The sequence below is a fragment of the Brienomyrus brachyistius genome, chromosome 8 (genome assembly GCF_023856365.1).
Source record: "Brienomyrus brachyistius isolate T26 chromosome 8, BBRACH_0.4, whole genome shotgun sequence".
Classification (NCBI taxonomy): Eukaryota; Metazoa; Chordata; class Actinopteri; order Osteoglossiformes; family Mormyridae; genus Brienomyrus; species Brienomyrus brachyistius.
The window spans coordinates 25,495,231-25,506,243 of NC_064540.1; the positions used below are offsets into that span (position 1 = coordinate 25,495,231).

Below are 11,013 nucleotides of genomic sequence, written 5' to 3' on the forward strand. Positions count from 1 at the left end.
AACACATGCACATCCTTTAGTTATAGATGCTTCAGAAAATTAAAGTAGAAGTCTTTCCTGTGATAGGCTACCATTGAATCTCATAATAAAATGGCAAAGATATCTATAATAAAATGTGTTTTTTCCTACAGACGCGTGTCATTATTGTGTTTAATCAGCCTATTTAACGGCTTATGCTCTCAGATTCCGTGTCTGGGCGTATGCCCCAGTGGGCTTTGCCCACTCCTGTCTCTGTATCACCGGTTGGACGTTTGATCCCATCCTAGGTTTCCATTGGGGAGGGAAGGTGGGGGAGTGGGGCTGGAGAAGAGATGGATGATATCCGATACCTAGGTGGGTGGATGGGTTAAAGGCCGCGCCTCTCTGTGCTCGCACCCTGGTGCTTTCGGGGAGACGCCGCTGGCCTCTCACGTCGGGATCGAGTTTCAAGGAACCATGTGGCGGGGATAGAGCTGAGGGTCGCTTAGACGGTACAGCCTTTGATCAGAGATATGACAGCCAGCAAGCACCCAAAATACACTAATTGTATTTTGTATTTCATACTCAATGTGAGTCCAAACACAAAATGATTATACAAATTTCAGGAAAAATGTCTTTACTATGCAAATGCATAAATGCCCAAAACTTAAATAAAATGTCTGTTTCAATGACACTTTTAATAATTACCAAGTCGACTGTTCCACCTGCAGGATGAAACTGCCAATCCCATGATTCATGAGAGGTGATGATTACTCTTGGCACAAACTAAGCAGAAACAAGCACAAGTTTTGAGAAACAGAAATTGAAATGTAAGTAGATGACAGATGTGATTGTTTGCAAGACATGTAGTCTTTTTTTAATATGTGTCTGAAAGTTTTGAATCGATTTACAACTTTTATTACAGTAGTAGTCTTCTACCAGTAGCAACTGTCTCAGTTTTCTGTGAAATTTCTTCGTTTGTGTAACTAGCATATACAGTAATAGCTGGTTACACCTGAATTAAAGCTTTGTTAGTCTATTAATTAAGGGCCTTGCTCAAGGGTCGGCCAACCCTGGCATTTAAGCTGGCGGCCTTACAATCACAAGTGCAGCATCTTAACCCGCTGGGCCACACACTGCCCTCAGGCATACGCTGCGTCTAATAATCTAAATAGAAGATTTCTCCATTTTTGCTTGTGGAGGAAGTCGCAGTCATCACAGCTTCCTCATCACATCCTGCACGGTCATTGGAGGTAGTGTCTAAGGGAAGAACACAGCAAAACAGGAACTATGTGAGTGATTAATAGTTTATTAACAAAAAATAAGAGTAAAAGCAGACAATTCAGGCCCACTGGTGCCCTGGTGCTCGCAGTTTGTCCCACTGACAGTAGAGGGCACACTTCAGAAAATATTCACGCCTTTCCTCGTCTCCACACTGTCGACACGCTACTCTCTGCATCTTGAGTCATGTTAAATCTTTTGTCCCATAAACGCCTGTCTGACTGGCCTTGGCTCAGCCTGGCCCTCGTGAATACAAACACAGTACTCACCTCTTAGGAACAGAAATTCTGACTATAAAAACAGAATCATAGACATTCTGTCTTCATTTTACTGAAAAACAGATGCAGGTAAAAGCCTGCATTTTTGGAAAGTGGTTACTAGAATTCAATTACAAGGAAACGTCAGTGCCTTTTCTTTAAATTCAAAGGGAATTTAAGCGACGGGTCATGCCGAACTTTGGTTCCACGGCCGGGAGCAGAAAGCCGGGTGAGTTACTGCGTAACACCGCAGAATCCAAGAGTCTCACCCACATGTGCCTCTGAATCCGTGAGCAGTCACTCAGCAGACGGATACAAACATCCAAACATTTCTGACTTCGCTACGCTCTGTTTACAGAGACTTGAAATGCTCCGAGTTGCTCCGTTTCTCGGAAGAGGGAATGTAACTGAGCAACGTCCAAAAGATCAAACTCCCCGTGATTTATTATGTGTTGTTTATAATCGTTGGCTCTTGTCCATAAAGCATTTAAAAGTGGATGACGAATGGATGACAATCCCCTGGCTGCTATTCAGGCTCTAGCTACTGTTTTCTTTAAAGAAATACTTATAAATATAATTAAATAAATTAATTTCTTCAATCAAATTAAAATATGAAACCACTTAAAATTTGGGGGGCAAAATCCAGATCTTATATATGTATGTGCACTGGACTACCGAATATAGTGTGAGGCAGTTCATTTTTACATGAAATACAATGAAATGCTCTGTGTGAAATAACCTTTGAGAACAAAGATGTTATTGTCTCCACTTGACCCCCACTCCATTTAATTTATAAAAACAACAAGCACGATAACTGAGTTAAATGAAGATGGATATTAGGGAAGAGTATAGAAACACAGACCATTTATCACTACAGAACCATAGAATTGGAAACTATCATACTTGCCCAGTCTTCAAGTTCTTTGTAAGTCCAAAATCCATGCTTGTGTCATTTTCTGATGCATCCCCGGTCCCTTTGTCCCACAGTGGCCTTTTCCGTCTCATGATTCTTTGGTATTTCACCATTACCTGTCTACTATCACATCCCATCCTCTCAATTCCTCCACTTGAACTTTGCAGTCTCTGTATTTGTATCTTCTCCTCAGGATTTATAGCGCTTGTCTCTCGCTGGCCTGCAGCTATGTCTTGACTATTGTTACAACCCAGAGGCTCGACCAAGGAGCACCAGCAATCGCTGTAGGTCTACAAAGCAGACACCTAGAGACTGTGACTCTTGTGGATTCTGTTACCACTACAGAGAGTGACAGTATAGCATTAAAAAGGTATAAACAGTAAGAGTCCACATAGTTCTCCAGACCCGTTCAACAAATATATCAGTCGGCTCAGTATAACAGCTAATCAACCCTTACCTGCTCATTGTTTCCTGTGACACCTGAATCCTAACTACTGACCATGATGAGCATGTTTGGATCAGCCTCAGATCAACAGAGGGACAGTTGTTTGCCAGTTATTTCATACCCAGGCAGCTCCATGGGAGTCAGCACACGTCTTCTGTTCCATCGCTAACCCTGGAAGCTGCCTCAGTGGAAATCTATAAATGTAGGGTGACCAGATAATCCACTCTGAGCTTGGACAGGAATTTTAAGTTACCATTTCATTCAAAAGGACCTGGATTTCACTTTAGCACTGAGTTCTCGCTGTGTGCTGATTGGTCAGTCTCCTATAATCACACATGTGTCACTAATGCTAATGTGAAACAGCTGGATGAGTAAGGAAACAAACCAGTCAAAGCACAAGAAGAGCTGAACTATTTAGCCGAGCACTGGAGCCTTTCAATTTGAAAGCAGTTTATAAAACCCGAAGTATAGACGCTCCTCTACTTACGAATGAGATATGGCCGTTCGTAACTTGAAATGTTCGTAAGTCGTTATTCAACATCATTTTAAGGGTACTCAAATCTACATGCATAAGTAAGCATGTATCACGCCCTGCTCGTGTCGATCCTCTTGTGTGCCACGCCCCCTTCACTACCTCTTGTGGAATCCCTGTGTCATCAGCTGTTTTCTAGTTGCGTTAATTAGTCTTGTGTATTCAAGTCCGTGTTAGAGTATGTTTCCAGAGTCCGGTCATTCTGTCACGCTTTCGGTGCAGGGAGGCACCACAGGAGCCGGCGAAATCAGGTGAACGCGGGGATTATTTCAGGGAAACACACTCAGGAACATGAAAACGACGTTAAGACATTAATTACTGGACTGGGGAAACATACTCTGACGCGGACTTAAACACACAGCAACAATCAACATGACTTGAAACAACTGGTAACATGGGGAACATGGGGATTCCACACGAGGTAAATGAGGGGGCGTGGCACGCGGGAGGATCGGACGACCGGGGCATGGCAGTATGATATAAAGTCACTACATGTTTTCTTATCCTAAAACACATTATTAATGGTGCATAAAACAAAAATGGATAATGGATGCACAGAATATTTTGCAATAAAAACAAAGTAAACTTTGATCTCGAGAGAACGTCTTATCGATACGCAAGTAGAAAAAGCTAGGATGCTGGGAGTACGCACACTACGCTAGGGAGTGGAGGCCAGAATTTGTACTAGGCGGAAGTGGCACGCAGAACAAACTTTGATGTTGCAGACAGGAAATGGGAGCCTAAAGAACGCAATTTGAACTTATAGTCTCCTTCGTTCGTATGTCTGAAGGTTCGTAAGTTGAAGGTTCGTAAGTAGAGGAGCATCTGTAGCTCCCTGACATGGATTATCTGGTCATCCTAATAAACGGCTTTAGCCCAACACTGACCGTATCCCACGGAATTATCCTCATGTCTCACACTGGGGTCCATTTGCCAAAAGCTCCTGTTAGCAACTTTCATAGTTGGGACTGTTCAGTTGCGTGGTCGTGACTTTGTGAGTAGCTACTGTGACATTGTCAGCAGCTATGCTTTTGGTAAATGTCCCCCTGGTCAGGTAGCGGCTCTCTTCTGGCTCGGAACACACCTGCTTTACCAGCCCCTGCTGTCAATTAGCAACACAGCCCTACACAAGCAAATTTCTAGTCTTGACCCAACCGCCATATCAGTGTTAGCATGTCAACATTGCCAATGTCATGCCCGGCTCGTCCGCTCCTCCTGTGTGCCACGCCCCCTAATTACCCACGTGTGATTTCCTGATCCTGCCCAGTCGTGTCTTGTTTCCTGCTGTCTGGTTCCGTGTATTTAAGTCCTGGTCTCCCCAGTTTGCTTTGTCTGTCATTAATGTCAGTTGATGTCAGTCTGCGTTCAGTGTTCCCGGCTCCCCGAAGCCAGAATAAACCCCCGTTTTCCCGTATACTGTTGCCTGCCTGCTCCTTTCCCGCACGATCGCCGCTCTGCTCGCGATCGCTCACCTCGTCCCGTGACAGAATGACAGACCCACCGAAGAAGAGGAAGCAGAGACGAAGAAAGGTACCGGAGGAATCGATCGCTTTAGGTGCCTGCTCGCTCTCAAGCCCTGGGCTCCCTAACAAGGGTAGAGAGCGAGAGCCGGTCCTAGCCCCAGAGGTCAAGCCGCTCCAGTCCGGAGCTTGTTTCCTGTCCCGGCTCTGGGATAATAGCGACGATGAAGAGGAGGAGCTCGTCCTAATTCCGGGCGTTAATCCGCCTACGGAGGATGAGCTGCCACCCCTCGCACTGCACCAGTACTGCCCCAAGGGACTGAGTAATCGGGGCGGTATCCGCGCAGGTGGAGAGGCGATCCCGCGAGTACCCCGCTTCCCAAGGAGGACAGCGACCGTGCCTCCGCTGCCCGACGGGCCAGTCCCTCCTGTCGAGGTACCACCCTCGCCTCAGGAACGGTTGGCGCATAAGTTCTTCGCCCTCCAGGGCTTATTTTGGAGGGTGATCGGGGACCCAGCCATTCCCGAGGGTCCCGCAGCAACGCTCCTCACCGCAAGGCTCCAGAAAGGATTCGAGTCGTTCACCCCCAGGTCGGGACCGGACGAGCTCGAGCACCTCGCGGAGGACCTGCAGGAGCTACTTCGTCTTAGACGAGCTCCTGACCCCTTGCCGACGCCGCCGCTTCCGCCATCCGTACAACCCCCTTCTCTGCAGCCTGCTACTGAGAAGCAGGCACTTCCTCTATCCGCGGACCCGGCTCCCGAGCAGGCGCAACGACCGACGCCTGCGCAGCCGCCTCCGCTGGCAACTACGGCCCTTGAGCCCGGGCCGCCCTCTGCGCTGCCGTCTGCGCAGCCGCCACCGCTTGCGCAGCCACCCGTGCAGCCAGCGCAGCCCCCAGCTGCAGCAGCTCCCGGGCAGGCGCCCCCTCTCCCTGCTGCAGCAGCTCCCGGGCAGGCGCCCCCACTGCAGCAACCTGCAGCTCCCGGGCAGGCGCCCCCACTGCAGCAACCTGCAGCTCCCGGGCAGGCGCCCCCACTGCAGCAACCTGCAGCTCCCGGGCAGGCGCCCCCACTGCAGCAACCTGCAGCTCCCGGGCAGGCGCCCCCACTGCAGCAAGCTCCTGTCCCTGACCGCGCTCCTGTCCCTGACCGCGTTCCAGTTCCTGACCGCGCTGCAGCTCCCGGGCCGGCGCCCCCACGGCAACCACCTCCTGTTCCTGACCGCGCTGCAGCTCCCGGGCAGGCGCCCCCGCTGCAGCCGCCTGCTGCAGCTCCCGGGCAGGCGCCCCCGCTGCAGCCGCCTGCTGCAGCTCCCGGGCAGGCGCCCCCGCTGCAGCCAGCTCCCGTTCCTGACCGCGCTCCAGTTCCTGCAGAGGCGCCCCCTCTGCAGCCAGCTCCCGTTCCTGACCGCGCTCCAGTTCCTGCAGAGGCGCCCCCTCTGCAGCCGCCTGCTGCAGCTCCAGGGCAGGTGCCCCCACTGCAGCCACCTGCAGCTCCAGGGCAGGCGCCCCCTCTGCAGCCGCCTGCTGCAGCTCCCGGGCCGGCGCCCCCACTGCAGCCACCTCCAGTTCCTGACCGCGCTCCAGTTCCTGACCGCGCTCCAGTTCCTGACCGCGCTCCAGTTCCTGACCGCGCTCCAGTTCCTGACCGCGCTCCAGTTCCTGACCGTGCTCCAGTTCCTGCAGAGGCACCCCCTCTGCAGCCGCCTGCTGCAGCTCCCGGGCAGGCACCCCCTCTGCAGCCGCCTGCTGCAGCTCCCGGGCAGGCGCCCCCACTGCAGCCACCTGCTGCAGCTCCAGGGCAGGCGCCCCCACTGCAGCCACCTGCAGCTCCAGGGCAGGCGCCCCCTCTGCAGCCGCCTGCTGCAGCTCCCGGGCCGGCGCCCCCACTGCAGCCACCTCCAGTTCTTGACCGCGCTCCAGTTCCTGACCGCGCTCCAGTTCCCGGGCAGGCGCCCCCCCCGCGGCCTGACCGTGTTCCTGTCCCGGCGCCCCGGCGGCATGCAGCAGCTCCAGAGGCGCCCCCTCCGCCTGCAGCAGCTCCAGAGGCGCCCCCTCCGCCTGCAGCAGCTCCAGAGGCGCCCCCTCCGCCTGCAGCAGCTCCAGTCCCTGTCCTAGTCCCCGAGGTGGTCCTGGACAACTCCATCTTGGCTCCTCCCTCTTCGGAGGTGGAGGAGCTGGAATGGGACCCCTCGGGGACAGAACTCGTAACCCCTAGTCCCTCGCCCCGGCGAGATCGACCCCGAACTAGGGTCGGCTTGTCTGTGTCCCGCAGGGGAAGGGGACACAGACGCAGGGCTGGGGTCCCGCCCGCCCTGCCCCCTGGCTCGCCTTCCCTCGCCTGCGCTGGGGCTCGGTTGGCGCCTGCGGGTCCTGGCCCTCCGGGTCGGCTGTCGCCTGCAGGTCCCTCTCCGGTGCCTCGTCGCCCTGCCTCGCTCCCCTCTCTGGGTCCTGGTCGGTCGCCTGGGGGTTCCCCGACGGCGGCTCCTCGGTCGCCTGCGGGGCCCTTACCTCCGGCCCTTTCCCGGACGTCGCCGCCTGCTGCGGCTCCCCCCTCCTCCGGGCCTTCGCCCTGGCCCCTTCCTACTCCCTCGTCCCCTTCCCCGGTGCTCCCTCCTGCTCCCTCCCTGGCCCCTCCGCGGGTCCCTCGCCCTGTCTCCTCGGCCCCTCCGGGGTCCCCTCCGGCTCCGGCCTCCCGGCCGCCTGCGGCCCCTCCGGCTGCCTCCCGTCGCCCGCTGGGGCTCCCACGGGCTCCCCTTTGTTCCCCCGCCTTCTCTCCCTTCTCTCCTGCCCTGGTCCCTCCTTTGTTTGCTCCTCCTCCTGTCTTTCCTCCTTTCTCCGTTCCTCGTTCCTTTGTTCCTCCCGTCTCTGTTCCTTGTGCCCCGGTGTACCCGCCTTGCACTCCTGGCCCCTTTGTTCCGCCCGTTCCTTCTGTGTCTCCCTTCCTGGTTTGCCTGTCTGCCTTCCCGACCCTCTGTCAGGTTTTGTCTTTTGTCTTGTCCCTCGCTCTGTTTTGTACCTCGGTCCTGTTCCCTGTCCTGCGTTAATTCTGTTCTTGTTTTCCAGGTCCTGTCCTGCCTCGTCCCGTCCGTCGCCCCCTTCCTTGGCGCGCCCGGTGTAGCGCGCCTTTGGGGGGGGGTTCTGTCATGCCCGGCTCGTCCGCTCCTCCTGTGTGCCACGCCCCCTAATTACCCACGTGTGATTTCCTGATCCTGCCCAGTCGTGTCTTGTTTCCTGCTGTCTGGTTCCGTGTATTTAAGTCCTGGTCTCCCCAGTTTGCTTTGTCTGTCATTAATGTCAGTTGATGTCAGTGTTCCCGGCTCCCCGAAGCCAGAATAAACCCCCGTTTTCCCGTATACTGTTGCCTGCCTGCTCCTTTCCCGCACGATCGCCGCTCTGCTCGCGATCGCTCACCTCGTCCCGTGACAGCCAAAGACTACTGTTTTAATTTTTTTCTACCGATTTTTTCGTCCACTTGATTGACGATCACTAATACTATCCACATCCATCTGTAGGCTGCTGCAGATCAAGTGCTATGGGTTACACATACATTGTGTAGTGCAATATTCAATAAATTTTTGGTAGCAGCTAATGCTAACGAAAAATACTCAAGAGACATCCATATAAACACACTGATGGCAAAGCTAAACCCAGCAGCCTTGTTCCAGGAGATGATTACCTAGGGGGATTTGAAGCAGCACTAAAGCCGGACTGGGACGCCAAACAGGCAGGAAATTGGTGACATGCAATTAAAGTCCCAACAGCTCTACTGCTGCTGTGATGTCAACTCGTTTGTTGCAAGAAGCAGAGAAAATTCGCCCCCCCCCAAGCACATTTATAGATGCCTGTGATTCTGTTGTGTGTGGGGGGGGAGTGGGATGAATAGGATCAATGTTGTGTTCAGCAGGGTCTTTATCGCGAGGCCTACATTCCAGCGGCCTGACGGGAGTACATGACTTTATAGTTCTTCCCCTCTTTCATTCCCTTGGGCGATGAACTGCAGGACAGTGTGCAAGTGGCAGCCTCCTCCGTGTCCTCACTGATGCCGGGGCATCATCTGGTGCATGTTACAAAGGGCAGAGCCCTGGCGTGGGTCCAGGCCCCGGAGGCATTGTGGAACCGGTCCGAGAAAACACCAGGCCCCTCTACTCTCAGGAGGGAAGTGCAGAGATGCTGCCGCCTGCATCTGGTCTTCACCAACAATTTTACAATGCAATTCCACCACTAGGTCTGCTGTAGATCATGGATATAGATGGTCTGGCAGTAGAAAAACTGCCAGGATAACATGTCACAGTTGGTCTTTCAAGCTGTTAGTAGATATGGATTGAAAAACAGAGCATCAACAAGCAGAACGACAATATACACATTATTTAGCAGTATCGCTGATTAGTAAACAGCAATGGTTTTGAGAAAGGGCTGTTGTTGTGATACATAGTTACTGTGTGATGAAGCCTTACTATATGATGAAGGCTTCTTCATGGTGTGATGTTTCTTCATGGCATTCTCAGAGCGTGTGTCCAGTTCCACCAGCAGTCCAGCACAGCTGTCCATTCATCTCTCAAGGGCAGCGGGGTGGAGTATATATCAGCAGAGATGTTTAATGAAACATGTGCCTGGGGTTAATATTGCAGAGACGGCCCTGCGTTATGCCAGATGATCATCACATCTGGGGAACACCAGGTGGAACGGCAGATGCCAGCGCTGCAAGCCCATTAACTAAATACACCCAACAAGAAGTTGGCTTAGCATCGAAGAATACATGAACGTGGCTCTTAGTAGGTAAGAAAATACAAATTCCACTGATTACATTTTACAGAACACTCAACTGCTCAACTGAACACTCATTTGCGGACAGTTTTCCTGCTTTTTCGATGGCGGCATCATTCAATGCAGTCAAACAAGGAGCGTAACAAAATCTTACTGTTGACTAATGGTCGTAGTGGATGAATTCCAATCAGAGAGATTCTAGCACTTGCAGTTACAAAGTGTGCTCTTTACTGGATTATTCCAAGAATAAAGTTTAAACATCTAGATGGACTCAGGACAGACCATTTTCTCCCTCTTGCACATCTTCCATTTACTTAAATCAGCAACCTAAAATAAGGTTATTACATACCATTCTTTTTGGAAAAAGTTCCTTTCCATATGAATCTATGATGGTGAAACATATGGCTAAAAAGCACCTATAAAACTCGAAGTTTTCCATGTTCCAGTGACCTCAAAGAGATAGGTGATGTGTTCTATCACTATCCCAATGAGTTCTTGCGTAATCCACGTTTTTTAATTCTCCTTAGCAACTCAGTAAAAGAACCACACATCCAATTAAGACCTGTTTTTAATTTGGCTTATGTTGACCAACCTGCCTTTTAATCTGTACATTTTTATAGATGTTTTACAGATGCTGTAGAATCTGAAGAATCAGCATATCAACTAAAAATGTTTGGGAAAAAAAGATTAGCTTAACAACAAAATACTGAGACGGTGGTGTGTGGTCTCAAAAGTCAATTTCCGGCTGTGAGATGCCAAAAAAAAAAAAAAAAAAAAAGAATTTCACCACCAAATGTGTTTTTCTGCAATAAGTTCATTAAACAATATTTACAAATGACTGAATGAAAAGAGCCATCACATTGACAACATACTCGTCTCTGGAAATTGGTACGGACAGACAACTAGTTAGAGTTTATATTTTTAAATAATGTAAGGCTGTCGGCTTATATGAGCAACTGAACTGATCTGAAAGGTTAGCGTTGAACTATCACCTACATTTACTAAAGACCCACTAGGGCTGCCCAACAGGTGCTAGTCTGTTGTAATGCTTCATCCTACTAGCTGGAAGCTCCTGAAGAACTTGTGAAGACAGAACACTTGTGAATAAGCTAATAGCTAAAGACACAGCTACGAGTGCAGTGATTACCACCGAGACCTTACTACAGGTGTATACCTATCAGCTATGTAGATGTTCTGAAACTTCAGGGTAACTTTAGCTCTAGCACATGAGGAGGGCTACACTGGCCCCTTTTAGCATTAGCACAGTCATAGGAAATGTCACGAGGGGTGGGGGGATTTGTTTCTCCTAAAATAAAGCTGTATCAATTTCCTTTGACAAACCCTCTTCTGCTTAATAACACCGTCATGACATCTGCGTTGACATCTGGATTTCTTTAT

General features: G+C 51.1%; 1 long non-coding RNA gene across 1 annotated transcript; it reads right to left on the bottom strand.

Moving 5' to 3' along the window:
* Window positions 1-597: 597 nt before the first annotated feature.
* Window positions 598-3,103, bottom strand: LOC125746969 (uncharacterized). Its single transcript, XR_007399114.1, has 3 exons — window positions 2,867-3,103; window positions 2,400-2,748; window positions 598-1,218 (listed from the first exon to the last, which is right to left on the bottom strand). It is a non-coding gene; the product is annotated as an uncharacterized LOC125746969 (long non-coding RNA).
* Between the last annotated feature and the right edge of the window lie 7,910 nt (window positions 3,104-11,013).